The 12,369-nt window shown below is 35.9% G+C and overlaps 1 protein-coding gene across 1 annotated transcript in view; it reads left to right on the top strand.

Moving 5' to 3' along the window:
• Epm2a (EPM2A glucan phosphatase, laforin) overlaps window positions 1-12,369 on the top strand; it is a 177,415-nt gene that overhangs the window by 18,687 nt on the left and 146,359 nt on the right. The gene's annotated exons all lie outside the window — the stretch shown is intronic.

The following is a 12,369-nucleotide window of genomic DNA, read 5'->3' as shown; positions in this document are numbered from 1 at the left end:
TTATTTCTCTAAAACCTGTTATGGGAATCTTCTGTTTTGCCACTTAAGCATGAGAAAGTTTGTATGGTGACCTAGCAGATTGTCATTTGAGGTCCTTGTTGATAGATTTTGCTAGCCCAGCAACCTGAAAGGCAAGCATGAGGGTGCAAGAAAATACATGAAATCAGTTTTATTTTCTGCCTTCTTCCTTAGTGCTACTTAATTTCCCTCCCTCTCTCCAGTCTCTTTCTCTCTCCCCTTTTGAGACTTGTGTATTACTTGAGGTGAAAACAAGGGGTTTGCTTTAAGAATGTCTCTAGGTGATTCTGATGCACAGTAAAGTGTGAGGTCTTAGAGGAAGTTTGGCCTATCCTCTGCTGTGTTATTGGAATGGATATATGTGTGTATGTACATATATAATCCACAATTAAGAGTCACAGTAATTAATAATGATGGTTAAATTACATATGTTGTCAATACCTTACAGCCATGTAAGTACATAGGGTACTATGATTCTTAGACTTGTTGAAAACTTAATATTTACTACTATTTTAAGTTTCACTAGTGTTTTATTGGTGTTTCATTGAAGGTTAGTAATAATGCAAAGTTCATTAGCTCGAATGTTTACCTTGGTTATCTCATTCTCTTGTTGGCCTTGTGTGAACAGACTAGATTTTTAAGATAAGGAAAGAGTAGGAGTAATGAAATACTGGGTTAATAAATCCAGCAAAACATTTATAGGGATCCTTTCAACTCTGTCAATAAAGGATTAGATCTGGTTTCTGGTTTATCAAGTAATATAGATTGTTTTGGTCTTTGACACTGAGCTGCATGTCCTGTGAATGTTGCTACTGCTGTGAGTGTTAGGATCTTAGCAATGTTGAAGATACTTTCAACAAAACTTCCATAACTTTTGAAGATGTAGTTTTTAGTACTATATTGATAAGATTTACTTGTGGGTTTAAGTGTTTGAAACAAAAATAGATTTCTTCATTTTTGCATACCAACCAAAAAAGCCATGAGATTTATTATTTTTTAAGTTCCCTAGGCAATTTACTCAAATACTTTAACAATGAGTTTGTTCCATGCATGGTACACCACACTGGAAAGTGATTTGATTGGAACCTGCAGAATTAGGTAGAAGTGTGGCAGGAGAGTAGTTGGCCCCTTTCCTCTGGACAAAGCTTTTTGATGAAGAGTTTTCTGATAGGTATTTGCTGGTTATCGAAATACTGTCATGGTAGTTTTACTTATGTTCACGAGGCCTAGGGGCCAGAATGTGTAACTATGCCTTTAAGTTCCATTGTGTTTAAAATAATTTACTGATGAGGTTTGTTAGAATTTATCCAAATCTGTTTTTCAGAAAAAAAAATATGAGTTGAATAAAAGAATGTTCAAATGATATAATTTCTAAATACCAGGAAAAAAGGAAAGATTTCTTTTTTCACCTTTTACACACTTATTTCCACTTATGGACATTGGTCACTTCCCCACTTTACTGATGCAGGAAAGAGAAAGTATATTTAGATGAAGTGAAATTATTTTAGTAAAGTGTGTTTAGAGTAATATGTTCCCAAATGTTACTGAAAAGAATTTTAGGGCAGTTGAGAAAGGAATGAAGTATGCTATATTACTCTGAAAGTCTCTTGCTAAAGTAGGCATTTTGTTACAATTTATAAGAATTTCATTGCATATGTGACTGACAAAATTTTATAAATTCATTATACATAAATATGACATATATAATCTTCAGAGTTGGCCAGTACGTCTTGAGATATATTAATGTCTCAGTTACCTTAGTACACTTCACAAATGTTAGTACATTTCACAACTGATATTTTATATTCAGATTGGTATTCCAGGGTATTTTATAGAGAGTGACTTTGTAATAAAGTACAAACAAATGGATAATAAGGAAGATTCATTGACATACTGTAGAAGTACATGAAAATTCACTGATGCCGGTCTTTTATATGCTGGATTGAAACTTTTTTACTATGAAGAAAAGCATTTCTGAAAAAAACTGACAGAAATGTTTTTCTTTTTTTCTTAAACTAACACAATGATCGCTTCCAAAATCACTGTATTAGCCTATTATACAAACATTGTAATAGGAAATGATTTTTCCATACATACCCAATTCTAATGATTGGTAGTAATAGTTCATGTGTTTGAAAATAATGAAATGGCATTTCTGATGAATTCTTGGGGCAGAATTCGTCAGGTCAGGTTGTTTCCAAAGAATGTCATCAGGTTTAATTTTTTATCTTTTTCAAGTATTAAACCATTAGAAGTGTCCCCCCCCCCCCAGGATCCTTAAAGAAAATAGCTTGTTAAATGCAGTCAGTCTTTTGTTCTGATAACCTAAACTTAATGGTTTGGGTCAGTAATTTTAGGTATAAGTTGTGTAACTTGTCTAGCTTCCAAAAAGTCCCTTTGAGCTGACCAATGAAAAAACAATCGTAGTTTTGAAAATTTGAACTATAACTGCATGCTGAATATTTTAACCATATTAGTTAATTCAAATAAATTGAGTACTATATATTTTTTGAGAATAAAATTACCCAATGAATAGCTACAGGGTGTCTTTTAATTCAAGTAATGGCTTAAAATTTCTTAATTTTTTAATAAGGATTTTGATATAAGAAGAGTGTCAGTTCCCTCCAGTATTCTGTAGCATTGTGCAAATGGCCCAGACCAACATATGAAATTGCTTTGAGTGATTAATAATTCAGGGGAATTGTAAAGGTTTTTTTTTTGTACTTAAAATGTTATATTTGCATTGCTCGTTTGATTGGTGTTGAAAGCACCAGTCAGTACTAAACACCTACCATTTCTGAAAGGTAATTGCACTGTCTCAAGCACTTACCTCACATTTGTTTAGTTTCTAATACATCTTTTTCCATTAATAATTGCATTAGACGAAGGGGAGTAAAAATCGTCAAGATGCAATATGTATAAAGATACTAATAAAAATAATTGTCTAAATTCAAAAAGATGGTAGGCATTGAAAAAAATAAGTGAATGAAGCTAGACACAAAAGGCCACATATATGATTACATTTATATGAAATATCCAGAATAAAAAACTTAGAGACAAATCAGGTAAGTGGTTTCCAGGAGAGAGAGGCGTGATCACTTACTGAGAATGAGATTTCCTTTGGAGTGATGAAAAATACTTAGAACAAGGGAGTGGTTGATGGTTGCACAACATTATGAATGTATTGAATGTCACTGAATTGTACGCTTTCAAGTGGCATTAAATATATCACTAAAATTTTATTAAAAGGATGTTGGTATTTGAAGTTACCAAATCTAAAAAGTACAGTGTTACTGAGGCTTGAAAAATGTACAACTATAGTTTTGAATTGATAATATCAGTCATGATAAATTCACTCAATTAAAAAGTCCCAATAAAATTCATGAGTCCTGTCATAGAGGTACTGATGACTACAAAGGAAATCGATAATTCTTTACTGTTTCCTTATAATTAATGCAGCTGTGAATGAGTACTCAGCTTCTGTGTCAGTGTGTGTTATTCACATTATTATGCACATTATCTCACATTATGATTTCTTGTACAATCACTTCTAGAAAGATACATTTTAAAAATCTTGAAAAACGCATAATTTTCTGGTTTTTTAAAAAGTTTTATATGTTGTGCACTTAATTATGTATTAGATAAAAATAAAATGATGCATACACTTTGGACTCTTACTTTCTTGTGGGAAAAAATCTACTTCACTATTGAGATTGGTAAGGACCTCAGTCGCTTAGTTTCTCATTTTGATTTGGTGAAGTTGAAGCTGAATATGATCAAGTATATGTATCAGGCTAGGTGCTATGAAGGCTTGACTCTGCAAGGTCGTTATACTCCTAAAGCTTCTCAGGTAATTTATGTTTTTCTACCTCTTATCATCTAGTAACTGCCAGATACATGGCCACTTTGATTATGTGTTCAATGTGCAGTGACAGAGGTAGCTGGGGAAATCTTACTGGTATTCACAGAACAGGTTACCTTATTCACTTAATTGTTAAAATTCTATAGTTACTGTAAGATTACTTTTTGGTCAGCATTTATGTGGGACACAACTGTCTTTATATCTTTTTGCCCACCCATAAAGGAGTTTGCATAGACATCGTCCCCAAGTAGTTCTATTACCGGTTCTCCACCCATGTTCAAAATCCCTGACTGTCAAGCCAGACCATTTGCTATCTAACTCAGCATCTGGTCCTTTCTACTTTCACATAACTTGCACAACTCTGTGTACTCTTTGAAGTTTTCCCCATTGTAAAGATTTCTTCTCAGTACTCTCCTTCAAGGACATTCCTCCCTGTCAAAAAAAGGGTTCTAGTGCTACAGCTGCCCAATTTTGTATTTTTGTACAGAGCCATCCCTTGTAACCCATGACCCAAGTCATCTCTTCCTTTGTCAACTAATAGCCAACTCCTAAGGCCAAAAGTCCAGGATGGGAGAGGAGGGGTAGGAACCAGGGGCATTTGGGTCACTTCCTCATGTAATTTACCCATGCCTTCAGGACCTGATTGAGTTTGTTCATATATATATACTTCAGTTTGATGATGCAATGCTGTTGTGTGTGCTTTATGGGGCAGGGTCAAATAATTCATATGACATGCTCAGATCACACACTTGGTGATTCATAGTAAAGCATTTAGTTTCTACCAATACTCACTAGGAGGCCAAAAACGAAGTTATCTGGCAGGCTTTGCTCCAAAATTCTAAAGCCTGTAAGGACTTACTTTAGTAGTAAGTAGTAGGCACAGGCAAAAGAGAGCAGAACGTGAAACTGGGCAAATTTTTGGGAAAAATTAGGACTCAGAGTGGGGAGAGAACTGATAGAAGGTTGAGCGTTTTGCGTAGTTTTTATTTTTGCAGTCCTGAGATTGAAATAAGGATCCTCACATTGAGCTGTATTCCCACCCCTTTAAAAAAGTTTTTGGGGCATAAGACTAATTTTGTCATCATGGCGCATAAATGGGTCAATCAGAACCACATTTATTCTTTAGAATATTTCTGTAGATGAATCATTAATCATGAGTTTTACATTAAATGAGTAAGGAAAAAAATCACAAAAATAAATACTGAGTTTTTAATATTTATTGGATGTTTATAAAACAATTTTCAACATTGACTGGTTTTTGGTGTACAAAAAATCAAATTCCTATATGAATAGTGAAAATACTAACAGCACTCCACACACACACAAATCTTCAGTATCACACGTAAGGCAGTCTGCACAAAAGACAACTGCAGGTTCTGTACACACTCATCACTTACACTGATGGCACATATCTTTTGCTTTCCTGGCCTTTTTTTAGGACACACTTGATATCTCCATTGTCTTGCTGTTTTGTCAGGAGGTTCTTATACAGTGTGTAGTTAACAGGAACATAAAATATTGATAAAGTATTAAATCCTGAATATGTATTGTGCGTTTAGAATAGATACCAACATTTCCACATCACCTTGTTTACAACACCTAAAAGATAGTATGAGAAATAAATCCCTATTTGAATTACAGTGAAAGTACCAATAGAACTCTGCTACAAAAATAAGTTTTGCTGCAACTGTCACACCCAAGGTAGCCTTCACACATGACAACTGCATGTTGCATGCACATGTCTTACACTGGCAGCACATGTGCTTAGCTTTCCTATTGGGCAATCTTATCACTTCTTTTCCTGTTTTGTCTACTATATTGTACAACCTGCACTTAGCAGGATAATAAGATGTCAATTAAATGCAATGTCAACACATGTAATGAGTGCGTAGAATAGCCATCAACATTTTCACATCAGCTGTTAACTTGTTAACAGAATCTAAAAGATAACCCCAACAATAAAAAGTTATGTGAACTATAATGCAAACATAAAAGTCTGCGACAGCAATAAATTTTGCTTTGACGTCAAACCAGAGACATTCTTCACACACAAGTGCATATTCCATACACAAGTATCATGCTGATAGTGTGTGTTTTGTTTTCCTGTAGTTTCTTGTAGGGTGCAATTGATATCTTTTTGATTTTCCTGTTGTTGTAATAGGTCTTGTGATGCTGTGCCTGCCTTTTCACTGGTCAGCTCACCAGTGTGCACCACAATTTGTGTGTGTGTGTGTGTGTGTGTGTGTGTGTGTGTGTGTGTGTGTAATTCCCTTAGCAGAGATACTTTGTTTTTCCTCTGTTTTAAATGATCTCTTATGAGCACCAGTCCCAATCTTCTTAAGAAAGTTTCTCTATGACATTTTGCATCTGTTATTTTCTTTGTAAACTATTAAATGATACCAACACATTTAAGGATCAAGTAAAACACAACCATTGACCTTTTTATGCTTTCAGTTTTGAGTGATATCGTAGATGGTGCTTAACTCATCACCAACATCTTCCTACTCCACCTTTGGTTTTGTTGTTGATAGTTTCTACCTCAGGTTCTGTTATGTGGAGGTTTCCCTATCAATATTTCCATTATAATGAAATGTTGATGTCAGCAATACCAGTTTTTCTTTGCCAAACATGAGGTCAACGTTGTATCTTTCTGAAATCTTAAGATTGCACTGTTCAATTCTCTGTTTTGAAATTCCAACATTTCATTTTGAATTTCAGCTTTCTGTGTACAGTCCCTGTGCTGGTCAACTGGTGCTCTATTAGCAAATGGAACATCAGTTGGAAACTGGTAAGCCACCTGTCAAATGTCACCTTCCCATTAGTTTGAGTAAAGGGAGCAACAAATATGTTCACATCATTCAGTGTATTACTGTACAAATAATGATGTGATGGCTGAGTTCTAGGATACATTTTTTTTTTGTCTTTTTGAGACATGGTCTCACTATGCAGTTCAGGCTGGCCTTGAGCTCACTTTGGCTTGAGCTCATTTTGTAGCCCAGGCTGATCTCAAACTTGCAGTGATCCTCCTGACACAGACTCCCGAGTGCTGGGATACAGGCATGTGCCTGTATATGCTGACTCCAGGATAAATTTTTAAATTGAAAGCCTAATAAATCTCATATACAAGGGCATAAATTTTTATGATGTATTTTGACTCATTGCTTTTGAATAAGTCTTTCGTGTTTCTGTGATTACCATGAGAAAGCTGTGCTAAGTACAGCACACTTAATGGTTTCAGTTCACCTAGTGAGATAAATATACTGTTGAATATGTCTGTTGGTGCACACAAAACGTTTTACTTGCATTTCAACTTTGGCATTTTTCACAGCATCTTGTCTATTACAGTTTCCAACACTGAATGGCAGTACTGACATTCTGTCCAACATTTCACCCTGGCCAAGACCTTCACTGTAATTTTGGACCTGGTTCTAACATTGGATTGTTCCATTTGATTGTGTGTCCATTTCACAACATTTTGATTAGTCAGATACATGTTCACATTGTTGTTTTCTTCATCATTTGAATCAAGGAGGTCTACATTCTCATTGTCTATATCAGTCAGTTCTTGTTTGATTTCATTGTCATAAGAAATTTGGCTCACATGGCAGCATCAAAGTCATCATTATCATTGCTGTGCCTGCCACAGCTCTTGTAACTTAGGAGGGAGGATGGTGGGGATTGAAGAAAACAAGAATCAAAATGCAGAAAGATGAGAAGGTCAAGTGGAGCCCTTTCTCCTGATGGACAAAGAAACTGCTCAGAACCTGCAGCATTTTTTTTCCCTATAGTCAGCATATGAATAAGTTCATGGGAGTTTAAGGGGAGGGTAGGATCAGGGAAAGGAAGAACATCTAATCTATTAGCAGAATAGCAAGTCTTGGGGACAAGATAAAGTGAAGGTTAAGCCCTTATGTGTATCCTCTCCCTGAGCTGTGCACGCTTCTCATGGTGACCTGCCAGGCGCCCTGCCAAACTTGAGAGACAGTGGCCAATCCCAGATACCTGATGTAGGAGCAGCTTCGCTCGCAGCATATCACCATCATCATCATCGTCGTCGTTGTCATCATCCACGCACTCCATGCTTCTGTCATGAAAGCATGTATTTTACCATAATCGATTATCTTCATCATCCATGTGTAAGTAATAAGATGATTCACTTTTGGCCTCCAAATTTGGGTTTTCATGTTCCATTGTACTGAACCGAGCTATGTCTACCAGAAAAATAAAAAAGAAAATCTTTTTAAACAAATCCTGAATTGGTGTGGGTATATTGGGCCTTCTGTGTTGCCCGCTTAAAAATATGCAAAACTAGTTGGAGCATAAAGTGGGTACAGAACTCACTTGCCACTTTTGCACATGTGCACACACCTTACTGTTCATTATCCTAAGTGGGTAGACACATACATTGCTTGCTGTATCCCTCAGGAAAAGTTACTGATACACACATAGCCAGCTACTATTTCCCTAAAGTACAGTAGAAAAGGGATGAGTTTGCTGGACCTAGTCTTATGTGGCTTGTTACTAAGTTTCCATCCTCTTGCTTTAGCCCCCCAGAATGCTGAGATTACAGGTGTGCACCACCACACCTGTCATGGTGGTTTTAGGAAGTGCTGGTGTAGCTTATGATGTAACGCCTTTTGATTTTCTCTGGGGAAAATAAATACAGCTCTGTGTAAAGCTTGGTCTACAACTGCTTTGGCCCAGAGCCTTCTTGAATGCAACTCAGTACAAGAACAGAGTCATATAGAACACTGGTTATGTCCAAGTTATAAAAAAACCTAAGGAAACAGCTCCAAAGAAACATCGGTAAGTTTGAAGTGTTCAGAAGCATGAGCGAGGCAAAGAATTTTATGAATAAAATTCCAGTAGGGGCCAGTCACAATGTAACATAGGCGAGAGAAGAACTTCACTCCTGCTTGTAGCAGTGACAAATGGCAGGAAGCTTCACATCTTATGCATACAGCACAGAAGAACATTGTAGCGTGGTGGGGCATAAGAACAGGGGCGCAGTGGGAAAAGTGACAACGGAGAGGTGAGATGGACAAGCTATTCTGGGTAAAAGAGACTTGATGGGAATAGAAATAGGGAGGTGAGGGTTTGAAGGCAGAGGACAGCCCAGAGAAGGGAATGAGAGAGGCATGTTTCAAGTGTATTTTAAAGAAATTATACACATGAAATCCATGTCCCATTTGGCACTGTTTTCAAGAAACAGTGTGATTTTGGCTTGTTTTTAATTTTTTCTAGCAAACCCCTTTTTCTTTGTATGTGACAGTGTAAATCAGATCCAAGGTTGCTAACTTGTATGCATTCGTATTACATATGTATGAAGGAATCACTTTATAATATCAGAAGTCACCCATATTTCACTTAGCTATGCTTTTTAAGATTTATGATGTTGCAACATAAAATGCTTTATCATAGAAAGCAAACATCTGTACTATTTGAGCAAAGGAAGCAAAATACAAAGAATGCATACCACATTATTTCACTTATGTGAAATTCTAGAACAGGAAGAAAACTCTAATGACAGAAAGTAGACATGGCTATTCTGTAGCCAGAAGCGAGTGTCCATGGGTAGACCATGGAGCCTCTGTCCTGGCTTCTGGTGACTTACTGCCAGTCTTTGGTGTTCCTTGTTTTCTGGGGCTCACCCTGATCTCTATCATCTTATCACACTATATATTTCTGTGTGCATATCTGTCTAAATTTCTAATTTAAGGACACTGACTTTATTACATTAGGAGGGTCTCTTACTTTAGTATGACTCATCTTAATAGTTAATCTTCAGTGGCTGGGGATTTAGCTCAGTGGCATAAGCACCTTCCTTGCAAGCAGGCAGTCGTGAGTTTGATCCCTGGTACTGATAAAAAGGAAAAAGACAAAAAAAAATAGTTAATCTTCAGCGAGCCTATTTCCAATAAGGTTACATTTTGAGGTACTAATGTTTGAATTTCAGCATCTGACTCTGGGGAGGGCACATTTGAACAAGTAGCATGATAGGACCTAGTAACCAAGAATTAGAAAATAATATAAACACATTGGTAAGGCACTTATTTGTCAATGCGTAGCAAGTGAAGTGCACAAAAATTAATGTTTCTACCACTTTGGTGAAGTTTCCAGGAGTCCAGTAATTGGGGCATGTCAAGATACTGCATTCAAGTTGAAGTTCGGCTATATAGCAACAACAGTAACAGAGATTCACAATACCTACTGGCACCTTTGGATTTTGGAGGCAACCCGGATGTTACCTGGACATAGTTACAATGGATGTACCTTATAACCTCAAAATCTAACAATTTGGAGTTGAGCCTATAATAAATGAAGGGTCTGCAACATCCAGGCTGCCATGCAAGCTGGTGGGCCAGGTGAGCCATCAGAGTTAGCAGACCTGGCAGGGCTCAATGGGTCAACAGTGGATAGAAATAGTGAAGTCTCCAGCAGATAGGTGAATAATAGCTTCACAGTTTACCCCCATATTGATCTTTATGTATTTTATCTTTTTCTTGTCTTTTAAAATTGAATAAATCTGGTTCAACGTAGAATGAAAATGAGTGAAACAAACATTCTTACCTTGCCCTCCAACATAAGGGAAAGTACTCATCATTTCATCATTAAATAGGCTGATATACCACCATCAAACTGAGGAAGTTCATTTGTACTAATTTGCTGAGAATTTTTTTTAATCACACATGGTATAGAATTTTATCAAATGCTTTTTATGCATCTAGTAAGATGATTGTATGATGATTTCATTATTCTGGTGTTGCAGTTAATTATATTGATCTCCTAATGTAAGCTTGCATTTATGAGATAAATTTTACCATTTTATATTGCTGTTATATATTGATTGGATTTGCTAATAATTTGTGAAAAACATTTTTGAAGTTTAGGAAACATTCTATTTTTTCTTATGCTTTCATCAGGGTTTAGAATTGAGAAATGTTTTTTCATTCTATAATTTTGAACAGTTTATGTGGACTTGTGTTACTTATTTTCAGTGAACTTTATAGAATTTACCAAAGAGCTCAAATGGCCTAATGTTTCTTTACACAAAGGTTTTCATTAGGAATTCAGTTTCTCTAGTACATATATGAAGATGTTGTATTTCTTATATTTTGAATCAGTTTTGGTTTATTGTGCATGGAAATACATCTGTCTATTTCATCCAAGATGTCAAAGTTATTGATTTCATACTATATTCAATATTACCTTACTATTATTTAATAACTGTAGGATATGTTTCATAACTCATTTTACAATGATAGTATTTGCATTCTGTATTTTCTTTTTTGTTTTTTATCATTACTTTTGTTGTAAGTTTTTTAAAATTTTATTTTATTTTAAAGAAAACAAACCCCAACTAAACGAAACAGAGCAAAGTCAATCAAAATACAGCAGTATAGTGGCACAGAACTTTACAACAGGACTATAAGAAATCAACATATCTTGCTATCTTCACAGTAGTTGTCCATACCATCAGACATAGCAAAAGCAAACAAAACAAAACAGAATAAAACCAGTCAAAACATAACATTGAATAAAACAAGACAGTAACTCTGAATAAAACAAAACACTGAGAACAATATTGCACATTGTTATCTCCAAAATAGTTGCTCAGGTTAATAGATACAGGGATAAAACAAAACAGTAAAATGGAACAAAACATTGGATTTCAAAAACAAGACAGGACACTATCTCCCATAGTTGGTACAGTGCACACTGCCATCCTCCAAGTAAATACCCTGGCCACCAGCTCCAGGCCTGCAGAGTCAACCAAACAATACATTGAACTATTCCCTTCCCTCATTGCTATCATCTCACCCTGAGTCCTCCTCCAAATCAGTGGGGCAGGGGATGGGGTAGGAGGAGATGTTCTACTGGCTTTTCAGCCTGCACACCCGCTGGCTCAGGGGAAGGTGTAGTTTCTGTCCTGACTGAGGCTCTTTCCATTTAGTGTAGTGAAGCTTACTTCTCAGAAGTGTGAGTTCTCTTCTGGCTGAGGCTCTTTTCAGTCAGTTTAATGGCATTTACTTCATGAGAAGACCACTTTTGTTGTAAGTTTATAAATATGTTCTTTTTTTAATCACTAACTTTTAGCTTTGTTAAATTTCCTTTGTTTTGCTTTTTGAGACAGGGTCTCACTATATAGTTCAGGCTGGCTTTTAAACTTACTGTGTAGCCCATGCTAGCTAAATACTCCTGCCTCAGCCTTCTGTTAGTTTTTTGTCTGTTTTTATACGTCATCAACATTTACCTCTTCTTTTTATTATTTCCTTTGTTTTTATCTTGTGTTTAATTTGCTCTTTGTTTACCAGTTTTTTATTGTGGAACCCTAAAGCAGTGACTTTATGTTTTTAAATAGTATACATGTTTCCATATCTAAATTTCCTTCTGCTCACTTTCAGTTGCATCCTATTAATTTTCATATGTTGTATTTCATTATTACTGAGATCAAGTATTTCTTCTATGTTTCCTTTTATTTATTTAGA

This window comes from Cavia porcellus, unplaced genomic scaffold (genome assembly GCF_034190915.1).
Source record: "Cavia porcellus strain 051 isolate PalLab524CR breed Dunkin Hartley unplaced genomic scaffold, mCavPor4.1 scaffold_22, whole genome shotgun sequence".
NCBI lineage: Eukaryota > Metazoa > Chordata > Mammalia > Rodentia > Caviidae > Cavia > Cavia porcellus.
Note: the sequence above shows the minus strand (reverse complement) of the source record. Positions and strands in the feature narration are given on the sequence as shown.